This window comes from Clavelina lepadiformis, chromosome 1 (assembly GCF_947623445.1).
Source record: "Clavelina lepadiformis chromosome 1, kaClaLepa1.1, whole genome shotgun sequence".
In the NCBI taxonomy this organism is placed as follows: Eukaryota; Metazoa; Chordata; class Ascidiacea; order Aplousobranchia; family Clavelinidae; genus Clavelina; species Clavelina lepadiformis.
The window spans coordinates 14,328,941-14,335,744 of record NC_135240.1 but is presented as its reverse complement, the minus strand read 5'-3'; the positions used below and the strand labels follow the sequence as shown (position 1 = coordinate 14,335,744).

General features: G+C 34.3%; 1 long non-coding RNA gene across 2 annotated transcripts; it reads left to right on the top strand.

The window, feature by feature from the left end:
• The first annotated feature begins 4,307 nt into the window (after positions 1-4,307).
• On the top strand, positions 4,308-6,502 carry LOC143472632 (uncharacterized). Of its 2 annotated transcripts, XR_013119985.1 has the most exons (3): positions 4,308-4,403; positions 5,248-5,310; positions 5,726-6,502. It is a non-coding gene; the product is annotated as an uncharacterized LOC143472632 (long non-coding RNA). The 2 variants fall into 2 exon arrangements; XR_013119981.1 differs by lacking the exons at positions 4,308-4,403; positions 5,248-5,310 and adding an exon at positions 5,491-5,614.
• Positions 6,503-6,804: the final 302 nt, after the last annotated feature.

Below are 6,804 nucleotides of genomic sequence, written 5' to 3'. Positions count from 1 at the left end.
ACGTATGAAGAACTCAAGTAGTTAATTACGCATTATTATACAAAATTTAAAACTTATTGTAGTCTAACAGAAGGGCAAAAATGTGAACACAGGCCTAGTCTATTCTGAAAAGGGAAATGAGCTAATTACAAATCACTGCCAAAAAACTGCAGCTAAGACACAACAAAACTGTTCAATACATTCAATACACTATAAACTAAAGATACATGAAGTATCTGAAGCAAAACCGAAGCAAGATTTGCACCTAACCTACAGCTGCCGCAAAATGACTTAAAACCTACCAAAAATTTACACGTTTTGAGGTGTGTTGAGCATCACACCAATTAACCTAATCAACCTAATTATTTAACTTAATGGTTAATGATTCACAATAAGTAGACTATGGGCCATTTACAACAGGGTAAAGTAGACTACGTTGTGTAAAATGAAAAGTTCACTGACAGTGAAACCTCTACGACACCACGACAATGCAGTTTGTAACAATTTTGACTTTATAAAAAATTTTGTCTTTGTGAAAAATTTTTACAATTTGACAAATTTTTGACTTTTTTTGACAAATCACAAAATAATCGCCCTATTCATAATCTTTGGATTTCCTCGTCTTTTCTGCTTAACTCTATAACTCAATTTGCAGTATGCTGTACCTATACGTTTTTCAGCCTTCTTCTGTATCGTTAGTCTTTCCCATAAGTCTCTCAGTCTCATCCATTTTATTTACCATTTGTTCAAAGACACACGGTTTTGGCTGCCATTATTTCACCGGAAAAAAAATCGTGTGTTCAAAGCTATTTTACACAGTTTCTTGTTAACCTAACGTAAATGTTATAAAATAGTAATCTAAATCTACCTTCTAATCTTAATTTAACTTCAATAAATCCTTAAATAGCTAAAATCAACTTTTTGCATATCAATTCTCCTAATCCTAATCTTTAACAACAAGTAGCGTGACCTACATACATAAGGTGATATAGTCACTTCACACGATTTTCTGATTTCATACACCCGCTTTAGGCATTATAGGCGTTTGCGTTAAAGATACAATAAAATAGCTTTCCGAATTAATAGCCTACTTCTATAGCAAGGTAATGTGCCAACGGACTGAGCGGTCGTAGTAATCAATAGAATGTTTGTTGATTTGATTCCGCATAGTTTTATATACTATAGAATATAAATATAGTATACACACAAAGTATAGCATAGCGTTAGAGAGTAAAAACACAAAATACATCACTAAATACATTAATCTAGTAAAATTCAGGATTTGTATACTGTTATGGGTGAAACTCCTTTCACTATAACTTTCTAGTTGATCCTAAACTAAACTATGTTGAATTTTCTTCATGACTATTGCCACAGTGTAGGCCTATTGTGGCCTATTGGCCTATTGTAGGCCTATTGTGCCTATTGCCTATTTTATATAACTTTTAACGATACATCCATAATTAACTTCAAACAACTTACACAAAATAGGTATAACATTAACAGACGGGTTTAAGGCATTTCAAAATCAATGTATACGACCTTAGAAGTTGTACATGGCATCTCAAGTGTGAGCATTATTAGTTGGCTGCTGAATTGTCCACGTATAGACATGACAATACATTTGAAGCGGTATTTGACATTCGCGTATATTGGACGGGGTAGACAAGCTCAGGAATTATAAAACAAATTTTTAAAACTTTTTTGATCCCCTTAACGTAACTCTAAATACGCAGCTGCATGCTAACTATACACAGTTTTACTTGCTAACGTATTACAGTGGTTATTGGTATTTTAATATTTTTACGCTGACGTTAATATTTTAAGTATAGCCTAGGCTAGTTGCGCAATTCTTTATCGATTGAACAATAACAAGAGCTGGCTGGTCTAAATAGACCTACAAAAAGGTATTGAAGTTCATAAAGCTAAACTGGTCAAGACACGCAATGATAAAGATATTTGGAGTTTTGGGCAACATAAAATCATATACAGTATATCATTATCACTCAAATCGTATAATTTAAATACTCAACAATGCTAATTTGGATGTTACAATAGTCGACAAGAGCACGGAACTGTTATTGGAGTCAGATCATTATGAATTCATGAAGGGGCTCTCTCTCCTGCGGCCATAAGCGATGCCCGTTAAGCGTCTTTCAAGTCGCTTCTCAGTTTGCACCCAAAGTTTTCAGGAGGGTATCCAGAGGACGCCTCGTAACGTATACATCCGTCGTTGGTCGGTCCGTCATCCGTCCGTCCGTCGTCCGTCGTCCATCATCCGTCCGTCACAAATGCAAGGAAATACCAGTAAAATCCCATTACAACAAGTGCGGTGCAAGAAAAAAAGAAAACGTGTTCCATGTGAAGTTTTATCAAAGTCTGTAGAGATTTCAATGGTCTTTGGATTTTATGGATGGAATCATTATTGCGTCATAATCAATCAGATGCAGAAACAGTTAATTAAAATCTTATCGGGAGGTGCAAAGAGATGTTTCAACCGTATTTCCCTAATTAGAAAATTATTGTACGAACTTTATACAAAATAATTCCAATTGGGAACGACCCTATAGAAAAACTGAAACGTCTGCGTATGGTATCTACACTTGAAATGAAGTTGGCAGATTAGAGACCAGGTATGGAAGAAGCAACATTGTCCAACTAAATTTCAACATCCTCTTTGAATATTGGTGAGAACAACAATTAAAGTGGTAAAAGATATTAAGTTGTCCGATCTAAGCCCTACTCAGAAAGCATTTGTTTAAGAAACAATTTTTAAAAATCGAAGTGGACGATCATCATAGGATTGAGAGCACAACTTTCAATATCAGAGCCGTGTAGGGCTATAAAGCCAAAACACAAAAGAATGAGTTGGTGAACAATTGTGGTAAAGAACTAAAATGACTTCGAACGTCAGTAAAAGCCTTTCATTGATTTGCTGTAAAAATGCTAGAAACAATAAGGGAAGTGAAATAAAAATATTTTTAATAGACAAAAGAGCCCTATCACAGCATTTCATGGTATAGGCCTAGTCTTGTTTTGTTTATCATACCAACCAATGGTAATCATCCTAAAGCAAGTGACAAGTGTATGCAAATATCAACTATAGTTATATATAGTTACCATTCTTACCAGCCAGCTGGCTATATACAGTCATTTTATAGCTTGCCTATAATATTAAAATACTGTATATATATGTCTTTATACGCGTGGGATAATGTCAGGTGACACGTAAGCGTAGGCTATGATAAACAATGTGCATAATAATCTAAAACGATAACAAATTATTATAGTAATACAATAAAAGGGAAATAAAATACCTGACATGTAAGCACACTGTTCATATAGTGACGGTGGCAATAGTTTTGTCACGCTTATACAGTATCTTTCATTAGTGTAGCGGTGTAGCCTATACACGTTCGGTATTTAAAAGTTGTCCAAAATGTGTTGTGCATTATTGCTCGAAATTCAGCACTTTTGTAAATATAAAAGGTCTAACGTTCTAATTCTGGTAAAAGGAAGGCATAATAGCAACCATAAAAATCTGCATTTGTTCCTCTGTAAAGAGCGAAGTTCAATTCACTTTAATTTAAAATAAACCTGAACAAATTTGTAAAACTATATCCATATACCGGTTTATATAGGTACTGTACCATATAGGCTAGCAATTTTATGTGGGTGGCGCAGGATCACATAATATAATTCTATCACGCATTGCAGAAATGCAATCTCTCGCAGATCAATCTTTAGTGCATGCCTGTAACAGCATTTCTCACTGTGACCATATAATATAGGCTATGTATTGCGCATAACCAGAATTGTGGGGTTTTGTTAGCCTGCGTAGTATAGGTACTAAGTTATTTACTAAAATGTTCTTCGTAGCTATTAAATGTATAAAAAAAGCTAGCTAAAGTTATGTAGATTTACGAGAATTACATCCAGGTATTACGGAAACATGGGAATCTTAAAATTGCTATAAAACTGAACTCAAACCAAAGTTTTCGAAAAGACTATAAATGTTTTGTCGTCATGATGGGATATCATCTATTTGACATTATTCTGTTGTTCGCACTACCGTTTCCCATATTGTCAAAGCCAGCAACTAAGCCAATTAGTTTGTATGCGTAAGTTTAATTGGTCGTGTGAATAAAAGTAAACTATTTAGTTTTGATAACCCACTTCTCGTGTCCACACATCTATCAATAGCATTTGCAATTATTACGCAAACGAATATAGGCTACAGTATTAATGGAATAGCTTATTTTACATATAACCACTGATAAAAAAATAATAATTATTCACAGTTTTATGCCTATGCAAGATTTTTCTTTCAGATTTTGAAACGTTCACGCCTATCGATGGGCCCTCGTATGCAGGTACTTCACCTTACTCCTCCGAACAACCGCCAATTAACGTTTCGATCGTAGGTAATTGAACCTAACCGCTAAAATTTTCTATTGTTGTTTATGCATGCAGTCATTGTAGAAATACACAAATTCGTTTTTTTTCACAGGTAGGCTAAAGAATTTCACATTTAATTTTCCTGAAACAAGGTTTGGATAACAATATAGGAAAAGTTTTACAAAACGTTTCTGTTACATCTCACAAAATAGCCTGGAGATGCATATATTGCATATATATTAATATATCGTATATGCCAAAAGTTATGGCTATTTTTGTATTGAATAAGGTGTAGGTATCCAAAATGACCTCGCGGTCTGCTGCTATATGTTTCTATGTTTCCTCTTTATCGCGTATAGGCTATCGTTTTACGTATTACTGGTACTTTAGAACTAACGTTCGGCCCCCATTTCATTACTAAAAGCTTAACAGACCATGTTAGCCTATAAATGAAAACTCAGGTAAGATATTTTTACCGGATAAATTAATAATAAAATTTTCCCATGATTAATTGCTAATTCAAGATGAGAGAACTTATCAAATATAAAAGTAGATAAACGAAATTTGTTAAGCCGTCAAATGAACGTTATTCTTGGACAAAAAGCAGGTCTGAATACATTAGTGTTACAAGCGCATTCATCAATTCTCATCCCGAGAATAAAATGATGATATCATATATGTAGCATTTATTACCATAGCTTAAAGGGCTTCGCATCCTTTCTTTTATTGATGTTATGGTGTAATACTATAGAAACCAGTGTTTCATCAACAAAAACATTTATCCCACATTTATACCACTGGTTATTTGTGCTTTAGATATCACTTATTTTTAGTTACTTGTTATAATCGTCGATAATTATGATTTTTAAGAGTCGACCACTGCCAACGGTGCTGTGTTAATCATTCCGAATACAGAAAAAGTAAACAGTACAGGTAACCAGTTTAACCAGTAGTGGTAAATTTTTAGTTTAGTATCAGCACTTTTTGTAACATAACATTCACATTTGATAATTCCCAACGAGCCAGTGTGAATACTTTGACGTCATTTGTGATAAAAATTTAAACAATTTTTGAAGATCTTGATCAATAGCTTTCTACTATATAGGCTCTATACCCATCATCCAGCACGCTAACGAGTCACACGAGTTTTCCAGATATACTACGTTTATAGTCAAGTTTACCCTTACTTCAAATGTAATGCCGACAAGTACCTCAGAAGCAGAATACGACACAAATGGTACTTTCGGCTAAACACTAATAGTTCTACCATGCAGTAGCCTACTACATTACTGAATGGTAAGCTTAAGTTTACAAGGTATTAAAGCTAAAATTTTTAACTTCATTAAAGGTTTTAAAGTTTGGATCGCCGCTGGTGTTTGTATTCTAATATTTTCCAGTCTCGTAATTCTGCTTTTTGCTTTAATATTTAAAAACAACCAAAGAGAGCGTCGTCTTGAGTTCCAACATGTTGAGATGACCTCCACTGGTATCAGTTGGCCAAGTTACGTAAATCGTACACCTAGCAATACAAATCATAGAGATCAAAATTAATTGTATATTGGCGCCAATTAGGCTAAACCTTTTATGCTGCAGTCAGATATGTCTAATTGACTTATAAGTGCAGTATTGGCAAGCTATACACTACGTACAGACGGTACAGTAAAAATATCTGTGATACATGTGGCCTAATTCTGTTGCTAAACTTTCAATAAAACTTTTTACTTTCAATAAAAAACTGACTAAAACAACTATAAAATTTTTAATATACATTAAATTCTTATTTTCCACAAATTTTTCTTTGTTTATGTTTTTACGTAAATCACCAATAAAGGTTCTTATCATGTGCAGAGGACGTTTATCATAGGCTATTATACTTCTATCAATTAGAGCAGCGTGGTCCAACTTCTTTTCATCGCGGGCCAAAATCAGAAAATTTTTTTATCTTGCGGGCCAATGTTTTTAAATTAGAACTGAAGAAATGTGAAATTAGAACTGAAAAACAATGTGACATTGATAACTTATTAGAACAGAAATTAGAATAGTTCAAAATTTAGCTATTAAATGCTGATCAACGTGACATCTGCGGTCGAGGTTCTTCCTCGACAATAGCGACTATCAAAGCTGACTATCAAAGCTGACTATCAGTTGGCGGGCCAAAAAATCAGTGCTCGCGGGCCAACTTTGGCCCGCGGGCCTGCAGTTGGACCACGCTGAATTAGAGTATAAACATGCTTTACTGTCGACTGTCGGCCTATGATTTGTAAAACATGCCACTTTCGCAAGCTCTATATTTCATTTTGTATTTCATTGATACTTGTTCAGTAGGCTATGACGCTTTGATTTGGTTGCCTAGTCGTATTTGACGTAATTATGACGTCACTGTGACTCGTTACGACTTAAGCAAAGTCCATTAAACGTCACAATAGA